Source organism: Lissotriton vulgaris, chromosome 5, assembly GCF_964263255.1.
Source record: "Lissotriton vulgaris chromosome 5, aLisVul1.2, whole genome shotgun sequence".
Taxonomy (NCBI): domain Eukaryota; kingdom Metazoa; phylum Chordata; class Amphibia; order Caudata; family Salamandridae; genus Lissotriton; species Lissotriton vulgaris.
Genome location: NC_141693.1, coordinates 1176043142 through 1176064346, shown reverse-complemented (window position 1 = coordinate 1176064346; position 21205 = coordinate 1176043142).

The window sequence follows — 21205 nt, the reverse complement described above, 5'->3', positions numbered from 1 at the left end:
TAAACATCATGGAGGGCCTGGATGGCTTGGGATTGTGCTGATTTTTCTGTGATTTTCGTTTTTTTTGGGCTGTTGTTGTGGCCTTTTTACCAGGGGTAGTGAGTGGTGCATGAGCCTAGTCTTTCTGTGGGGTGTCTTGAATTTAAACATCATGGAGGGCCTGGATGGCTTGGGATTGTGCTGATTTTCTGTGATTTTCTTTTTTTGGGCTGTTGTTGTGGCCTTTTCACCAGGGGTAGTGAGTGATGCATGGGCCTAGTCTTTCTGTGGGGTGTCTTGAATTTAAACATCATGGAGGGCCTGGATGGCTTGGGATTGTGCTGAATTTTCTGTGATTTTCGTTTTTTTGGGGTGTATAACTGAACTGATGTTCCTCTGTCTTCCATTGCTTTTAGGTGCACAAGACTCAAGAGAACCACCAGTGCCAGGAAGAAGTCCTACAGCGGGGTGTGTGTGCAGCATAACGGCACGCAATGTCACGTCTGGCCACAGACAACTCTGCAACTCGTGCAACTGCGGCCTGCTGTTCTGACCTGCTTTGAAGAAGATGGCCCCAAAAAAAAGTTCCCCGTAGCTCCTCTAGCAAGAAAGTTGCCAGTAAGGAGCAGAAGAAGCAAGTTACCAAGGAGACTGGTGTGCCGCCCGCCACATTTTTTGGGAGTAAAAAAAAAAGTACGCCTGCAGCAGCAGCGGGATCTGCTGGGGACCAAGCTGGGAGCAGCACCCCTGCTCCATTGGGCTCAGTGCCACCACCACCACCACTCCAACTTAAGTCCAAGCCCTTGAGTGCTGCAGAGGCAGCCAGTGTACTTGTTCAATCTCCATCGACCAGTGATGTTGGCTCATCGCAAGAAAGTAGCAACAATGTCCCTCAATCAACACAGGTTGTTGTTACTCATCTGACAAGTGTTGAACAACCACAGCCGCAACAACAACCACATGTTCAAGTACAAGCCCAAGTACAAGTGGAAGGAGAGGCAGCGCAAGGAGATGCGCAAGCAGAGGTGCATGGAGGGTCAAAAGTGCCCACAATAGTTGTTCCTCCCAAAGTAGGGGCTCATTAGGAAATCGACAATCAAGGCGAGGTATCATTTGAGGAAGCCACTCATCCTGATGATCATTCATTGTCTTCCACACCCCTAGCAAGGAAGAGATCAAGGGGGGTGTCTACAGCTTCTTCAAGCACACCTCCTTCTGATGATACGGATCACAATTGGGAACCAGCACCACTGCCGTCTGAGAGTGAGGCACACCATGATCTGACAAAGGTACTTAAGCGTAAAAGGAAGCTCGTCCAAAGTCTCATAGTTATGGAGTGTGATGAGGCTCAACAAGAAGTGGCGGATACTGCTGCTGATGAAGGCTCTCACGACGACGACCCGGTCATCATAAAGGTCACTGCAGCCCCAGCGGGCATGCAGCAAACAGACATTTTGACCCTAGCCCGAGAAACTGCTGAGCGTGATGATGATGTCGACGAGGAGGCAATGGAAACACAACAATCATTGGAGTTAACTAGTACACCAACACGTACCGCTTCCATATTTCTTCCTCGCCAGAAGGGACCTCCATTCACCTCGACCTCAATTAGTGGTGGTGAAAGTGCACAACGTACTAAAGTTCGGCAATCCACATCCTCCACTTCATCTGGCATTAGCAGCATGACCACCACCACCAGTATCGCCGCCTCCTCCGGCCCCCACAGACAATTCAAGTCCCCAGCTTGGGACTTCTTTAGTGTTTGCCCAAAAAGGGAAAACTTCGCCATTTGTAGCATTTGTAAGCTTGCAGTTAGTCGTGGTAAGTTTGGTACCAACTATGGTACCGGAGGCCAGAGAGGTCATCTTAAGATACAGCACGCTGTCCAATGGTTTGCGCACCTAAAGGCGATCAAGGAAGCCCGAATTGCACGTCAAGAAAACGTTGATGTTTCATCTGATGATGACGAGGAGGAAGAAGACGTGTCAAACACTTCACTTACACCCAGTACCCCTGTCAGCAGCACACCCCATGTGAGCCACACTAAGAGTGTGGGAGAGAGTGAGACACCAATGCGAAAAAGTTCATCAGCAAGCGTAACTGGGTCGAAGAAGTCATCATCATCATCCTGTAAATGCTTGGTCCAGGGTAACATTAGAACCATGTTGTTTACAGAAGCGCCATATGAACGCAACCACCCACTGACGAGTCTGTATAACACTAAGCTGGCTAAAATGCTAGCTCTGGACCTTCTCCCTTTTTCTTTTGTAAAAGGGGTTGGTTTTCTAGAATTAGTGGCAGCGCTCTGCCCTAAATGGAAGGTTCCTAGCCGATTCTATTTTGCCAGAGTTGCGGTTCCAGCACTACATGAAGATGTGCTGGAGGTGATTGGGGCAGCTTTGCAGAAGAGTGCTGTTCACACTATACATCTGACAACAGACATGTGGACCAGTGGCGCAGGCGCTGATTACATGTGCATCACTGCACACTGGGTCTCTTTTTCAGGGGTTAAAGCAAAGCTAAACGCAGGTGTTGACCCGGACCAAGTTTTTAAATCTGCTCGGAAACATGCAACACTAGCCATGTTTGGCTTGGAGAAACGTCACACAGCAGAAAACATTTTGAATGAGTTTAACAGAAAGGTCTTTCACTGGCTGTCCCCAAAAAAACACCAGATTGGTTATGTTTCCACGGATAATAGGGCCAATATAGTTAAGGCCATGGAGCTGGGTGACTATTTCAGAGTGCCATGTTTGGCGCACTGTATAAACCTGGTTGTTAAAAAATTCTTGAGTGATGAAGACAGTCCTGCATGCGAGATAGTGGCCATCTGCTGAAGAATGTGCAACCATTTCAGCCATTCTTTTAAGGCCCGGAAGCATCTGAGGACCCTGCTACATGAACGTCGAATGCCAGTGAAAGGACTCATCCAGGAGGTGGCAACACATTGGAACTCAACCTTCTACCTGCTTGAGCGTCTGTATGAGCAGTATACGGTACTCGATCATTATTTCTTAACAGTGGGTACAGCTCAGAAGGACCTGAGGCTAGATGCGGCGCAATGGGACCTAGTTAAAAGCCTGACAGACATGCTTCATCCATCTGAGGTCTTCACGCGTTCAGTCAGCAAGGAGGACTGTAATTTGGGAAAAGCTATCCCATTGTTGCGCATGCTGGAGCACCAACTGAAGGCGGTGTCTTCTATGTTTGAAAAAGATGAAGAAATGAAAGACGCTTTTCTTTTGGCGGAGAAATTATTAGAGCGCCTACTTGGTGATGAACATCTTAAAATGATCCACTCAGAACAGCATTACATTTGTGCTACTATTCTGGATCCACGCTACAAAAAGGCGCTGGCAGGCCAAGCATTCTTTCCTTTTGGTGATCAAGATGCTACAAAGTATAAACATTGGCTACCCTTGTCAGCCAAGAGGTTTGAAAGAGAACGGCAGAAAATTGAAGGAAAAGGCAGTACATCAGCATCAGCAGGCCATCCCAAGTCAAAAGAATCCACTTCTGCACCTGTGGCTGTGGCACAAGTGACCTCTCAGCCGTTAAAGACACCGGCAACCGGATCATCTGCACCAGACACAACAGTAACATCGGATGCAGAAGAGGATTGGCTAACTCGGCTTGGGGTTGGTTCTCAAAAGGTCACAGCAAAAAGTAAGCCTAGTGGAGGAACTTTGGAGGACCTTGAGTCGATGGTGCAGGACTATCTGAATGACTCAACAGAGGTCTATGTTAATGCTGACCCATTGGCGTATTGGCATTTGAAGAAAGAATTGTGGGCACAGCTCTCCAACCTGGCTATAAACTACTTGTCTTGCCCACTCGCAAGCGTGCCTTCTGAACGTGTTTTCAGTGCTGCTGGTGGCATTGTAACTTCCAAACGGAGCCGCCTCTCGCCCAAAAATGTGGAGAGGTTAACAATGATCAAGATGAATCCGCACCTCATACCACCAGATTACAAAGTACGAGAAAGCACGCCGGATGAAGACGAGGTGGACAGCAACGTAGATGAGGGAATTTCTTCTCTGTTAGGTGACACTGACCTCACCCTGCCTGAATTGGCAGAGTATGATGACAAAGCCTTATTCTTATTCACTGACACCGAGCCCTGAAAATGAGACAATGAATCAATAACTTTCTTTTTCGTCCTTATTCACTTTTATTCCTGTGTGTCTGTCTTTCTTTGTTGTGCACAGTTAATATAATTCAAACTTTAATCACCTAATCACAAAAACAAGCCCATCAGCAGAACTGTCTTCACTTGTTTGCTTATTGATTTGAAGGTGCCGCAGTCTGCATTCCTCAGGTTCACAAGTTCACAAGAACATGCTCCTCTATCCTCCTCCTCCAGACTCCTATTTCCCTCAAAGCAGAGGGCTGGATTACGCCCAATGAAGAAAGACTCTGCACTTGTGGGGGTGTTCTACTTCTTTGCGGGTGAGTTGACGGCTCTGGGGCCATTGCTGGGAAGCTCTAATACCGAATAAAAGTGGTTTGGACCAAATCGGAGGCAAACATTTTTTTGCGTTTTTGCTGACTTGCTTGCCTTTCAGGTGCTGTTTGGGGGGGTTCCGGGTGTTTGTGGGTGAGTTTTGGGGTCTAGGAGCACTGCTGGGACAGTCTAATTTTGATTGCATTTGTTTTTCAGGAAATCCGTGGTGGAAAACGGGAGTTAAGACCTAGCTGCACAGCGCGTTTGGACCGAAGGCCGAGAAATATTGTATGAGATTTTCCTTTTTGGCTGTTTGGGGGTGTTGTGCTTTTTTGCGGGTGGGTTGGCGGGTCTTGGGGCATTGCTGGGAAGGTATAATACCGGATAGAAGTGGTTCGTACAAAATCCATGCAGAATTTTTTTGTGCTATTTCTGACATTTTGCTCAATGTAGCGTTTTCGGGGGGCTGTTTGGGGGGCTTCCTGGTGTTTGTGGGTGGGTTTTGGGGTCTGGGAGCACTGCTGGCTATGGATACTTTAGATTGCAAGAGGTTTGAAGCAAATCCATGGTGGCAGAGGGGAGTTAGGGCCTAGCTGCAGAGCACGCGCGGAGTGATTTTGGAAATTGCCAAAAAAATGACTGTCCCCATTTTTGTACTTTTGCTTTTTGGCTGTTTGGGGGTCTTCTACTAGTTTTCACCTTCGCCTGGTTGACGGCTCTGGGGCCATTGCTGGGAGGCTCTAGTACCGGATAAAAGTGGTTTGGACCAAATCGGAGGCGAAAATGTTTTTGCGTTTTTGCTGACTTGCTTGCCTTTCAGGTGCTGTTTGGGGGGGTTCCGGGTGTTTGTGGGTGAGTTTTGGGGTCTGGGAGCACTGCTGGGACAGTCTAATTTTGATTGCATTTGCTTTTCAGGAAACCCGTGGTGGAAAACGGGAGTTATGACCTAGCTGCACAGCGCGTTTGGACCGAAGGCCGAGAAATATTGTAAGTATGAGATTTTCCTTTTTGGCTGTTTGGGGGTGTTGTGCTTTTTTGCGGGTGGGTTGACGGGTCTTGGGGAATTGCTGGGAAGGTCTAATACCGGATAGAAGTGGTTTGGACAAAATCCATAAGGAAAAGCCTTTTGGCACTTTTTGTAACATAGGGTTCTTTAGGGTTAGCCCTAGCAGCAGGATTACATGTGTTTCGGGGTGTTCTACATTTTTGCAACTGAGTTCTGGGGTCTTAGAGCACTCGTGGGAATGTGTACTTTTGGTTGCAAGTCATTTGAAGAAAATCCATGGTGGGAAAGGGGGGATTTGGCATAGTTAAAGAAAGCCTTTGCCACTATTCTTAACTTAGGGCTTGTTAGGGTTAGCAGTATTTCTATTGCATGTGTTTGGGTGTGGGGGTTTTCGAGTATTGGAGCGATGCTGGCTATGGATACTTTTGCTTGCTTGCAAGTGGTTTGAATACAATCCACGGTGGGTAAGGGGGTATTTGGGCCTACTTTTACTTTCAAAGTATGTTTTGTCACCAGTTTTCTGCTAGGCCTCGTTTTTTGAGATCTGATTGGGGGTCTTCTACATTTTTGCGACTGGCTTTAGTAAGGGTCTGGGTGGGAGCACTGCTGGGAAGGTCTAATTTTGTTCTAAAACACAGTTTACAGTAGACCTAGCTTGAGGGGAAAGATCCGCTAAATTAATTTGCCCATACTTATTTATCCTTCAAAAGGAGACTCAGACAGAGTACGCACTTTCAAAAATATTGTACTGTCTATTAGGAAACTCAAAGTGTGACTTTTTGCACTACACAGCGTACATACCTTATATTTATTTATCAGTGGTGTTGTAATATAACTTCCTGTTTTTCGTTCAATAATTACAGGCCGGGTTTCAGTCTGTGCAATGGGGAAAAAAGGATGGAGTCAGGCTTCACATTAGCGAGCCGCAATTCAGCATCCGCCAGGCAGGCAGTGGACAGGGTGTCTTCTGGTCACCAACATTGATGGGCGAAGCGTCAGCTGGAATGGAGGAGTGCCGCTAATAAGAGGAATTGTTTGCTGCATGCAACTTACTTACCAAATTCAACAGGACAACTACAACAACATACATACAGATACAGTATCCATTGTTTTCTTCTATGAGTGTGACAGCATTTCTTGGATCTCTCTCTGCTTCTAAATTGATCCCTACAGCCATTCTATAGGTTTTACTTCGGCTATTTTTTAAAACTAATTTAATGTAGCCCTGTACTGTCGCATTCTGTCATTCACGGTTGTCGAAAGTACTACTTACTTTTCAGTAACAATGCATTCAGTAGTGCATGCACTTCCTTTATGTCACGTAAAAGATTTATGGTTAGCTTTGTACCCAAAGATTTCTTTATGTTCAATTATTGTTTGTCCATGCTGTGCTTTTTTTTTTCTCTCAACAAAACCTACCCAAAAAGAAACCCCCCATTTCCATCCATTTTCCAAACCCTAACCCTCTTTCCCCGGGCTGTGTGGTTTTGATTGATGTGTGACTAAATGACATCAATAATTCCACACACTTGCTGGGGAGGATAAGGTCATAGCAACAGGCTGGGGAAGGAATCCGAGGATATATTCTAGTCTTACTCAGCTTCAGTACTATTTCTTGTAGTAGTAGCCAATGCCAAAGAAATTCAACGCAAGTACTAGTTATACTTTCAATACTTTACCATTTGTTAGGCTACATTGTGGCACTGGTCTAGTGTACTGTCACCTGCTATATTCTCTATCGTACCGTTGTAATGCTACAGTAAGGACAAACCAGGTTTCATTTTCTTTTTTTCCATAGGCATGCAACTGCTACTGTGTCACACCACTAGTACCACCGCAATGAGGACATCTCATCCGCCCAGGATTGCCAACCTTAATCGCCATTTCCCGTGGAGCCAGCCCTGGACCTAGCCCAACTTTCAAACACAAATTACAGGTAAGATAAGCGTTTGGTGGGAGGTAGTATAATGGAGTATTAGGAGAGACGAGAGATTGACGGTAGTAGTACTAAAGTCCTAGCACTCTTGAATTCACTTACTCTGTGAGAGGCACTTAGTTTTGAAAACATTTGGGCAATTAATTACACAACTTGAATCAAGATGCCACTTAAGTGTCACCAAAACAAAGTTACTGTTAAACCCCCACCCACCAGCCTCAAAAGCAGTAAAAAAAAACATGTATGCTAAGATAGAGTTTAAAGTACATTTATATCCCTGACAAAAATAATCTCCCACAAGACCCAACCCACCCCCACTCACTAACCCCAACGAATGTCCGTGAAAAGTCCAAAAAAGTGAAAAAACCCAACTCCCAATTCCCAACCCCCTTGAAGTCTTTAAAGAAGGGGCAAGGGACAGTCTCCTCCTACTGCTGGCTGCTGCTGTTGAATTTCCGGGCCAGGTCGGAATGCTCCTTGCGGAGGATCTCAAGCAGGGTTTTGGTGTTGAGCAGCTCCTGCTCGAGGTAGGAAACCCTCAGGGAAAGGCGGTGCATACGTTTCTTCCAACTGCTGTGGGGGGCAGCTGATTTCTTCGCTCGGCGGTGGTGGGTGGCTGGGGTACCCCGGCTCCGTACCACTGGAGACCTGCGCCGTCTGGGTGGCCCAGGGAGCGCGGAGGAGGATGCAGCAGTCCCTGTAGATGTAGTGGTAGACTGCGTGTCCCCCTCCTCCTGGGCCACCAGCCGCGGATATTCAGCGACAGTGGCCTCCAGCCTCCGTTGCCGGGCCCGTGTAGCCAGCTCCTTCCGGCTTGGTTTGGAAGGAGCATCTATATGAAGAAAGAAAGACATAGTCTGTAACCAATGCTCTTTAAGATTAACAAAAAATGATTCAGCAGAAAGTTGTGTCACAGTAGAACTAGCAATTTGCAAGTGCAGTACATAACTATTGTGGCCAGTATCTATCTAACCTCCCACTTCTTCACCCTTGCTCTAACATTAGTGGGAGTTTAAGGAATCAATTCTTCGAGCACTATGGACTCACTCCATTAGAGTCGACTATGACAGTACACCAGTCTTATTCTTCTTCTTCTCTCTTGTTTAGCAAAATTGGTACGTTAACTTCTGCAAGCCGGCATCATGCCAGCGCAGTCAACTTGCACCCGATGAAAACAGACGCCCGCCATGATGAGTGAGACAGACTTGCGTTACTGTACCAGTCCAGTACATACAGGTGGTGATGCTGTTACTTTTCTATTACGGGTGGCACTGAGAATACACTTTTACAAGGGCTACTGCTTAATTCATTTTAGTTTCACCCTACAGTGCCAATGAATACTAGAAAAGGAAAATGAAGAAGATAAATAATCTGATTATCTATCACTGTACATGGTGTGTATTTACTTACATATGGGATGACTTTAGGTGCTTTGCTTTTTATTGAGTGAACAGTGATACATCCACACATGAATGACCGAGTTCTACTAAACGTATTAACAGAGGTAGTGAGTGGCCATCGTAATAGCCGGATATATGCTGTGCTTGCAATACAAACTACTGCTACTATGCATGTTAGTATTCGGACAAAATTACAACTTCTTTTCCTTGCCTTTCCTACACTGGGACGGACGTACGGGTGCGGTGTTACATGCTCTTCAAAGTAACACTTAGGGGCATATTACCAACAACTAGCGATAATTTTTGTCTCTAACTTGTTTAGAGACAAAACTTATCGCCGCACATCTGCGATTTTTATCGCAGATAAACCTTGCTATTAGCAAGGTTTATCGCAAATGCGATAAAAAATGACCGCAATGCATGAATATCGCTGAAAAGTCAGCGATATTCATGCATTATCGAGCAAATGCTCTTAGCCATGTTATCCACCTCCCATTGGATAACATGGCTAAGAACTGCTCAGGGCAGGTGTTAGCTTTTGGAGATATTCGCGCTTAGCGCGAATATCTCCAAAAGTTGGTAATAGAAGATAGCGATGTTAGGGACTGTTTCCAGTCTCTAACATCTTGGCACGCCCACTTTGCATGTCATTAGTGATAAATATCACTGACATGCAAAGTGGGGCCTAAGATGGTCACTTTCTCCTATTAGCTGTCACTAAGTGGTGTTAGCGACAGCTTGGTAATAGGGAGATAATTTTATCTCCGCTTTCTTGGCTTTTAAAGCCAAAAAAGCGAAGATAAACCCCCTTGATAATATGCCCCTTAGTTCATCCAGTGACCGTCTACTCTCTCTAGATACACATATGCTATCTAAGACTCAGATAGTACCATGATCCAGGCATCCATCCATTTAAACTATGGGGCAGATTAGGATTGCGGATTTCCCACATCCTCCGGGCCGGCGGAATCAACTGCCGGCCCGGAGGATGCGGGAAATCTGCAGCGGACTGAAAAAGACCCCCCGCCAGATTAGGATGGCTGGGGGATCGTTTTTCAGTCCGCAGCTTTTCCGCCGCGGTCGCCTCCCGTCCGCGGCGGAAAAGCACTAACATGGCTGGCGGTGTCTATCAGACACCGCCAGCCATATTAGGATGTCTGGAGGAACACATGCCTTTACACAGCGGCATTTCCGACGTGCAAAGGCATACAGATTTTTGTTTGGGGGCCCGTTGCAGGCCCCCAGAGGTGAAGGGGGGGTGGGGGGTGCACATGGGGGGTACCTATGGTACCCCCCTGCATTTGCCTGCACAAAGCGGCAGGCACCACGTCATAGACATACACCACTCGCTAGCATTTTGTCTAGGAATGAAGAAATGTGAGTACAGAAACCAATTCAATAATTTGTGACTGTCTACTCTAAAGTAAAATTTTCCAGTGAAGGGTCTTGTCTTGCTGCACTTTTTGGCACAACTGATGAATGCTTGCTTTTTAACACGCACCATTTTTCTAATAACAGACAGAAGCTTCACTTCTAAGAAAAAATCATCATCATCACCACTAGGACAGAGGGACCAACGATTCATCACCAAAAAGAAAAATTTATGTTCAAACCAGGTGAGGGCTCGGCTCGCCCACAATAAATGTGTGAAATAAATCACTATTAGCACTTTTCCATTTTTTATCAACCGTTTCTGTTTTATGACAAGCTTGATTTTAATAAATATCTTTACTTTTAATAAAGCTTTAAAACTTAAATAGACTCTGTGGTTTTTGGTCATGAGTGAATGAGCAAAAGGTTTTGCAATTTGCAAGCATGAGCCCGTGCCTCTGACACTTCTGGACTCTGACTCCGTACTCTTGTCCTGCGTTGGATATTCATTCATCATTGGGGATCAATCATCGATGAATTCGGGAGCTAAATGACTCTGCCACACTATCTAGTCAGTAAGGAGATTGGGGGTTCTTCAAAGTCTGATATCACTGAGGTATGTGGAAAGTCTACCTGCGCCTATTATAATTGATAAACAATGCACTATTTAGTGTCCATAGTTCTGTTTGTGCAGATTTGTCCCTGCAACAGTAGGAGAATGGATTGTCCTCCTATCCAAACCAAAAGTAAAGTAGTATCTTATTCATTCTTGGTGGTCATTCACCTTTTTATTGTTGGCAATTGTCAAAGCATAAACATTTAGAAGACTTGAAAAGACATTATGGACAATCCCAGAGGACTGCACTCAGTGCATAGAGCTATTGCCGACTAGAATGGGAGTGCAATGGATTTGCCAAATGTGCAATCTTACTTAGCTACACAGACAGACTAATAAGAATAATCTAGTAATACCACAGGGAGTCATAGTCGAGGCAGGATAAGAATTTAGATACAGTCTACAAGAAGATCAAAGACGATTTAGAAAAAATCGAATGAGGAACGCTAGGAAAAAATAGCTACTCTATATTAAAATTAAAACTTACCGGGGCCAGCAAAGGAGCCCTCGCCTGACCGATCCTGTTCAGTAGTAGCAGCAGCCTCCTCCAATGCCCTCTTGCCCCTGGGGGGAGCTGATGTACAACATGAAAGAAAGAAAGACCAGAAAACATGGATGAGATTTGTCAACCAAATCAAACATTTCAAAAGAACAATAACAAAATATTTTGGCGAAATAGCAAATAGACAACTATTCCACGGGATATATTGACCGATCTCATGTGGTCTACTACGTTATTAGTATTGCTTGATTTGCGGACCGTCGACTTGGAAAGTTCTTATGTAACTCACTAAACAAAGTACTAAAAAGGTTTGCCTAGGACTGGCAGGCAGCAGTCTGCAGCACGCGAAGTGACAGACAAAGTCCATCATGATTGCAGATCAGCGACAACACTAAAGTTTCCTACTACATTAACCAGTCATTAAAATACTCAAGCTATCATTCCACCACCACTATTTCTTCTTATCGCCATGTGTACAAAGGAAGGACTGGACTTGAGTCTGTAGGGGCTGATTTAGAAGCCCCTTGCGGCTCTTTTGCTCCATTGTTGCGTGACTTTTGTGACGCAGCGGCAGAACAAAAGAGGCGCCATGGTGCGGCGTATATTAACAACGTGACGCATATTGGAGATGCATCACGTTGTAAAGCCCTGCGCCATCAGGGGGGCGCTCCGGTGCAAGGGAGGGCGTTTCTACGCAGGAACGCATTGTAAAAAGTGGCTGATGGAAATCTTCAAGATTTCAATCAGTCACTTTGAGGACAATGATGCGTGACTTAAACTCTGCTCCTGCTTGAAGCAGATGTACGGCTTGACGCAGCATTGGGGAGATTGGGCACCTCAGAGCATTGCTGGAGCTGCGACATCGTTGCGACGCAACTCCAGCAATGCGCTGCCTTTACCGCACAGATGCGTAACGCTTTGGTGACGTTTTGGGCCCATGGTGGGCCGCATTGTAAATACGGCGCACCATGGGTGGTGGTGGCGTGGCGCACAATTACTGGCACATCCCTGCTACTTTGCAGGGATGCGCCGGTAATTAAAAATCTGACCCTTAGTGTCTAGCATTAGGCAGTTCTTTAAACTACACTCATGCATAATTTCACAGGCCAATGAAATGAGCACAAAATCGAACACAAATAAGCATAGTAGCAGCGCTACTGAGAAGGAGAGCAGTGCACCTGAAATGCACAGAAGATTTTGAAATATAATTTACCTACAATGTAATCAGCAGCATTATTGCTCTTGGTAAAAAACAAAAATTTGCAAGATAATAACACACAGAGCAGGAGAAAACATAGTAAAGAAATAGCTACTACTACTCACCAAGCCCGGGGATCTCAAGGCCAAGCAGGTCGAGCAGATCGCGTTCCCGGTCCAGGACATCCGTCCAGCGGTGGGTGGCCTGGTTGTAGGTGCGCCGGACCCAAGAGTGGTGGTACATGGCACGGTACACCTTCTCCCACCGCTTCCGGCGCTCCCGGATCCTGTACCCACTACCGATCTTGCTGCCTGCCATGATGGTCCTGGGGAGGCAGCGCTGAACATAAAAAATTAGTGCGGCCACCTCCTCCGGGCTGAAGATCTCCCAGGGTGCGACTGTCTCCCCCCTCAAACGCCCGCACGGGAGCCGGGCACGGGGTGCGGCACCCTTCCCCTTCTCGGGCTGCTACCCGGCTCCCTTTACCATGGTCTGGGCAGAAAGGAAGCTAAATAATAAAGAAAATAGAATAGGGAAGAGAAGAAAAGAAAAGAGTTTAAAAAAGTAGTTTAAAATTAACCAAAAGTAGCAGAAAACACAAAAATATAGAGCTAGAAAACTAGAGGGATAGATAATAAGTGAAATAGATAAAAAAAAACTTCAAACAAGCAAAGGATGGCAGAGATTCAGAGAGGATAGAAGAAGCATGCCCAGAACCATAGCAATGAATGAGAAACAAGATGGCCGCGCCCGTTCACGACCTCGTGGGTAAGTCCGTGCGAGATTTTGCTCGCGAACACACGCAAAATTGTCCTAGCGAGCCGCACACTTTGCGAGATTACACATCGCGCCCGGAAACGGAAATACGTCATGCAAACAAGATGGCCGCGCCCGTGAACGACCGCGAGGGTAGCTTTGCGCCGTTGCGCTACAAGCGGCTCGCTAAAACGCACAAAACCTTGTGAACTAACACGCCCCAAAAAAACAAATCGCATATTCGCACGAATTCGCGGCTTCCGAATTCAATCTCGCGCAAGTTCGCGCCCCGCGAATCCAGCGAAATTGCAGAAAAACGAGTTTTGCAAAAGTGAAAGCACTCAGCAGGTGCAAAAGTTCAAAGTCATCATTAGTAACCATTCCCTGTAGTGCTTCCTGACTGGGGCCCCTCCAGAGTTCAGTTGCTAGTTGCAATAATTGTATGACCCTGCTCTGACCCTCACAGCAGGCTCATAGAATAGCTACAAGTAGGCCACAAAGGTCCTGGAAAAAAAATGCACTGCAACAGAAAGCAAATTACTGATAAGGAAGCAGGTGCCAGACTGGGATTTTAAAACAGTGACACATTAATAAACCAACCCCAAATTACTTCATGTCATTTGAAGCAGGGCAGGTGTGCTTGCTTTTCCCACCCATAATCTACAGTGATGATGAACCAGAGGGTGGCATTGATGTACCAGAGGGTGGCATGGGTGAAACAGAGGGTGGCAGTGGTGAAACAGAGGGTGCTGGGAACCTGTGATGATGAACCAGACGTAGAAACAACATAGTCGCAACCGTTGCGAGCCGACAAGTAAGTTCGCTATTGCGAACTGGTACCAAACCCTCGCGAACTGGCAGAAACCCTTGCGAACACAAAAAAACCCCGCAAATTCGCGAGAATTCACGGATTTTGCGGATTGCGAGTTCGCAAATACGCAAATTCGCGAACGCCAGATTCGCAAAATTCGCCCATGCTTACTCAGAAGTTAGTCTGCGAGCAAAGCAGTTTCACCTGGAATTGACCCTGTCGAGCCAATTTCCCTGCAAGATCGTTATTTACGTTCCCAATCACCATTCAAGGCATTTGTTAACTTTTAAGTTTCTTTACGTTTCTGTTATCTTGCACATTATCTGAAACTACTTTTCTTTACTGTTTCTTCATTTCATGGGCTACACTTTCAATTAAGGGTTTGTGCAGGCCTTCTAGATTATTATTTAGATATGCCTAAATATTAACTTGTGGGTTGGGACACTGTAAAATGAGCTTTACTGTATGATGCTGTGTGATGTCATGTATTTTCTTTTAGTTGAATTTTGGTGCAGGGGCGTGCATTTTAAATGTACCTTTTTGTGTATAAATAGGGATGTCTCGCCTTAGTAAAATTGAGCAGTTTCTTGAGTTGTACACCGTGTTGTATTGCTGGGATTTCTGCTACTAGCTGCAGCTAATAAATTTGATCTCTGACGCCACCTAGAAGTATTCCGTGTCTCTGTATACCAAGGCGAGGGAACCCAGAGGACTTCGGGCGTGTCCCTGACGCCACTGGGTATTTGAAAACCCGGTTCTTCAGGTGCGGGGTATTTACAACGTGACGCATCTGGGAGATGCGTCACATTGTAAAGCCCTGCGCCATAAAGAGGAGTTCCGGGTAAGGGGGGGGGGGCGTTCCTGTGCTGGAACGCCTCCTAAAAGTGGCTGAGTGAAATCTACAAGATTTCACTCAGTCACTTTTAGGCCAATGCTGTGTCAAAACCCTGCGCCTGCTTGAAGCAGGCATAAGGCTTGACGCAGCATTGGACAGATAGGGCCCTCCAGAGCATTGCTGGAGCAGCGTCGCGCTTGCGACGCTACTCCAGCAATGCGCCGCCTTTACGGCACAGATGCGTCATGCATCTGTGCCGTTTTTGCCCCATGGTGAGCCGCATTGTAAATGCGGCGCACCATGGGTGGCGGAGCTGCGGCGCACAATAACTGGCGCATCCCTGGGGATGCGCGAGTTATTGTAAATCTGCCCCATTAAGTTTAAGACAGGCGATCGCCTGACAAATGCGAAGGAGGAAACCTGATGCGCCATATGATGCTGAATTTTTCCACGTTGTGTCCACCAATGAACATATGGTAATTGCCCAGCGCCTGGATAGTCGGTTGCCAGGGACTATTCTCACTTCCAGCATTTGAGTCATGGGTCTTCTGATCAAGATGATGAAGGAAAGGTTGAACCTGAAAATTCAGTGCAATATTTTATGACTGAACCCTTCTGGCTCCTGACGGGCTCCGTAGAGCTGTGACGTAGGTGTCAGAGCACATTGCCATGAAAGCTTGCTTCAGTTGCAGGCAGCAGCACAAAGACGTGTAATACTACACTCCATGTGTAGTGTGATCATTGGCGGGTACCCAGGCTGGGAAAGATGCTACAACATTGAGCTACTGAATATACTGAGAGACAGAATTGACCCTGAGTCATGATATATACTGATAACCAGCAATCACACTGATCACAATCACACTGAGCCCCTGAATGTACTGAGACCACTCAATGACACACAATTGATGACATTGAGGGTTCAACGATACTTAGAGCCTTATTTAAAGTTTGGTGGAAGTGTACTCCGAGAAAAACTAGACAGATATCTCATCCGCCTTATCACAAGTGCCATAAAATATATGGCACTTGTAATAAGGCAGATGGGATATCAGTGACATTTGTGATGGAGTAACCTGTTCGCCAAACTCTAAAACAGGCCCTTAATCATTAATGATAATGAAACCACTGATGACAATGGGATACTGTCAATCATAATAATACATTTAAACTAATGACTAAATATGATACTCCAATACTGATAGCATTAAGTGCTATTAACATGGAGTCACCCTTACTTCTGAGCAACTTTTAATACACATCATGCTTGGAAAAATGTACTACTATTTTGCTAGTAATTTTGGACTAATGATAACAATCCTTGAACCTGAGAAATGTATGCTATGAGACTACTGATAATACAAGGCAAATGCGAGCCACTGGAATTGTAGAGCTTCTTGTCATACTGAGCTACTGATTATGCTGGTCCATTGGTGATACTGAGCTACCGGTGGGCATCATACTAAGGCAGAGACCATGTAGAATGTCTAACATTAATCTGTCTCCCCACTGTTCATGTTTCAACTTGTGTACCAACAGGGCAAGGTACATGCCCAGTTAACGCACGCAATGCGCAGATGAAGATTAAAATGAATTACTCAGAACAAACACGGTGTGCACACCACCACCCGTTTTTTTGATACAATGTATTGCCCTACAGCTGGCAGTGCACCCGAGGAAAACACAGGAAAAGTTGAAATTGAAGCAGTAACATCGGAAACCACACGCATATCGAAACAGCATGTTTTTACTGATTAAAAGCCTTGGACTGGATGAGGAAATTGGCATAAATAAGTGGGAATGGACATATGCAGTTTATATTCGAGCAACTGGAAACAAAATGATTAGCTTTATTTTATATATTTGACACTTGCTCACAGTTTGTTAGAAGACTCATGTTAATGTTTTTCACTACAAGATGCAAAGTACGATGGGAATTGTAGGCAAGGACTTTCATTCAGGTGCAAATCATCAGAGATAGTGGGGGAGGAGCGTTGGTTTTAAACAGTGGCTTCACAGAGTGGAAACTTCATTTGCATTTAAAACGCTGAACGGAGAGGGTTAGGAAGAATGTGGTGTCGAGCCAGGTATGTGAAAAAGGAAGTGGTTTAATTTGAAAAAAACGGGGGGAGGTTTGAATGTGAGTAAAAACGAGTGGGAAGAGAGGAGGAGAAGAATGTTGTAGAGCTATGAAACTGATGTAATCAGAGTAGGTTAAGGAGTAATACAAAACCAGGGAAACGTTTTTTTCATTGATTAGATGAATGTGAGGTACTGCGCCGTGTAGAAATGAAGATTGAAAAGGGAAAATAACATAAAAAGGGCGAGACAGAGGTAATGGGGAAGTTCAGACAGGAACAAATGTAGAAGGGCAGATGAAGGGTCCTTATTAAAACATGTTGTAAAATGCATGGGAGTGTTTAACTGCAATGCTCGTGGAATGATGTTAGGGGTAAACATAGAACGTGGATTAGCATATGTTGTGATAAAAATACATGAGGGCACGAAAAATGTAGATGAAATCCTGATTGTGATTACATGGGGTTTGTCACTTGGGGGTATATGGGGTTTTCTTGCTTATAATGGGGGCACTGAAAATGTAGATGAAACACTGACTGTGATTACATGGGGCCTGTCACTTGGGGGTATATGTGGTTTTATTGCTTATAATGTTGCGCGGTATTGAAGGACTAAGGACTGTATATGTTTGATTCAGGACCAGTTTAAAATTAATGAATCTTTGTGTGATGATTTAATTGCAGTTCCCCTGACGAAGGGCTATGAAAAGCCCGAAATGCATTGGGTATTAATAAAGAAATGCTGGCTCGACGAAATCTTGAGTTTTGGTCGTATTCCTGATGAGGCCTGTGGCACGCTGTGAATATATGAAGCATCCAATACGCATGATTTAATATGTTTGTGGAATATACAAGTGAAAAGCATTGAAATTGACTGGATAAAAATGGTTAAAAATGGTTAAAATGGATTAAATCGATTTCGATATATATTTTGGAAATTGGGGCAGGATGTAATATCCTTTTCAGCAGTGCGACTGGGAGTGGAGCATCTTTATGCTCCCCACTGTTCATGTAACATTAATCTGTGCCACTAATTAGAAATAAGTAGGACCTTCTAACTGGGGATCAGTTAAATACCTTAATCTGTGGTCTTACACTTGCACTTCCACCACGACCCTGCTACAGCCCTCCTTATCCTGGGCAGCAGAGCTGTGTGTTATCACAGGCCGGGATACTTGTTTCCATCCAGAAGGAAGCTCCAAACACGGACAGGTAAGAGGGTTGGGGGGGTTTAGGGGTGGTGCGGGTTTAGGGGGTCGGGGCTAGGGCTCAGGATTGGTACCATTGCCAATGAAAGGGGCACAGAGATCACAACTGGTCTTCACACACATATCGTCGCTGGGGCAAGGTGCATGTAACGGATTTTGCAATGAGATTCAATGTGCCAGATTAACAAAGCATAGAAAAACCTGCTAATTGTGTGTTAAGGGGTATATACTACATTCCAATCGTTCATTGTAGGCATGGCAGGGATTAGACGAAACATGCAAAATAGCACATTTTCTATTGGCGGATTGCAAAACTGCTCACTATTTGTCGTCCCTAATATTTCTGTTTGTGACTGTCCACCCCGCCTGTGTGTCTCACATGACAACTTTGTTTACAGATCTGGCACTTTGTAACACAGTTTTGCTATAATGCTGCTGTTCATTCAGTACTAGCACTCATAACATTTTCCTGGCATTTCGCACACTTGTCTCATCATGGGTCCCTCCTGTTTATGTCACTCTGTGCTTTAACAGTACAGATTCTCTGTTTTTTGTGCATTTATGACTATGTCAACTCAATCACACAAGTGTGCACCTGCACATAGATAATGGAAACACATTTGTAGAAATCTAGACTAGGGCTAAAAACGTGTGCTTTCAGCAGTCTAATTATTTGTGTGTTGCTGCTCTTCACGATGATGAACGCTTAGACAATCACAATTGGTATGAGTAAGCATGACTTGAATAAACACAAACACAATCGTAATGCTCCTGACTGTTGCATGCAGACCTTTGGGGCATGGTCCATATCCTGTAGCCATTGCCCTATGCTGGATCCTGGGCAGCCGCTGCCTAATCACAACATTCTGCAGCCTCAGGAGGTGCAAACCTGCTTTGGTGCCCCCCTCCTTCCCCGCCCCCTGGCCTGGACAACACCCTCTTCAGCCACAGGAGTTAAAGATCTGCTCCTTTGACTCCCTCTGGCCTAGTTATCACAACCTGGAGCTGGATTAGGTGTTGATCTGCTACGTTACAGCCCCTCACCCCCCTACCCTGGCCACCACATCCAGCAGCCTCAGGAGGCTTAGGTCTGCTTCATTGTCTCCCCCCAGCCTTGTCACCACATTCTGCAGTCTGAGGAGGTACAGCTGAGAAATGGCCTTTACAAGGTGGGCTGAGTTAGATGTGAAGTTTCCCTGCAAGCAGAACAACTCTGGCCTGAAACACGGATCTGCCTATGCGTGGTTAAGGCTGATGGTGGTCTAGATGTCCGGATTGGTGTGGAGAGGGACAGGAAGCGCAGGGCAGGAAGCTCCAGACACGGACAGGCAAGAGGGGCTGGGGCCAGGGTGGGGGGATAGTTTTTAGGAGTTCAGGCGGTTATAGGGGTCTGTGTTTGGGGTAGTTTTTAGGGCTTAGGGTTGGTGTGGGCTAGGGTTCCAGGGCTCAGGGCACGTATTTGTTTTATGCATATACGAGTTTGCATGGTTTGGGTGCATTTTGGTGTGTTTTGGAGCTTTTTTGGGTCAATTTGGCATGTTTTTGAATGGGCACGAGTCAGGGGTGCTTGGGGTAAGAGTCATACTCGTTCCAGTGATCAGATCGGGATGCGGAATTGTGAGGTAGTCACCACAACCAGCAGCCTCAGCAAGTGTAGACCTCCTCTTTCGCCCCTCTCCCACCCTATGGCCCACGTAAGGTGTGCGTCTGCGCACCCGCGCACCCTACTGTTTGGAGGTGTGCAGGGCCTCTGCTGGAGTGCGCACAAAGAGAAAGACTTCCCGAGCTTTTAAAATCATTAACGCTGAAGGAAGCTTTATCTTGGTGCGGCTGTCATAGGAGCAAAACACCTGCTCTTCCATAGCTTTTTTGATGGGGGGCCCAGGGGCGTAACAAACACCCCCGCAGGGCCCGCGGTTCGGGGGGGCCCAGTCTTCAGTACATGAAGGGGGCACCCTCAGCTCATCTGTAGAGAGCTGTGAGAGGCTCAAAAGCAGCTGAAGTGTGCAGCCTGGCCTGAGCTCCTCACGCTGAGCGCTGACCCAGGACGGAAGAGAAACAAAGTAAATAATTGCATTAAAAAAAACATTTGGTGAGGGCTAGCGAGATACATTCCATGACAACTCCACGGGGGGTTTGGTATTTCCAACGGTCAGAGTGGAGTACTTCTTCGATAATCAGAAGTGTCTCATCATGTGGGAGGCTCGTGTAGAGACTCTCCACGTCAAGGCTCAGAAGCATTGACGTGGAATTTTTTTGAATACGAAGGCACCTTGTTTTGGCAAAGCCACGGAACCAGCATTGGGGAGCACATTTGCTCCGAGCCTGGCGGGACTGTACGTCCATCACCTGGAGTCCTCCAAGATTCTCCACCCCAGCAACCCCTTCAGGGGAAGGATCCATACATGGCGACGATATATTGATGACATTTTGGTGATTTGGGAGAGGGATGGAAATTCAATCACTGAGTTCATGCAATGGCTCAATAACCAGAACTCTTTCTTAAAATTCACTCACCAAATGTCTAACAGCGCAATGGTTTTTCTGGATCTCAATATCTACCATGAAGCCGGTTTTTTGAAAACCAAGACCCATTTTAAACCCACGGCAAGGAACTGTCTCCTCAGGTTTGACAATTTCCATCCTCGTCACCTGAGGGAGAATTTGCCATACGGGCAGTTCCTTCGCCTACGCCAGAACTGTAGCGACCTAGCCAAGTACAAAACTCAGGCTAAGGACCTCAGCATGAAACTGAGACAAAGAAAATATCCTAATCATGTCATTCTCAAGGCTATGAAAAGAGCCAGGAATAATAATCGTGAAGCCCTCTTGGAAGATAAGCCCAAAAAAGACGACCAACTGAGCAGAACAGTCTGTGTCACCACTTAGAGTCCAGTAACTAACCAAGTAGCCAAACTGGTCAACAAACATTGGCGTACACTGACAAGCGGCTCACTGAATCTGGAGAAACCGCTGTTTGCCCACAGACGTGGGAGGAATCTAAAGGACATGCTCGTCCATACAAGACCTCCTACACACAAAGTGGAACAAACGAGGTTACAAGG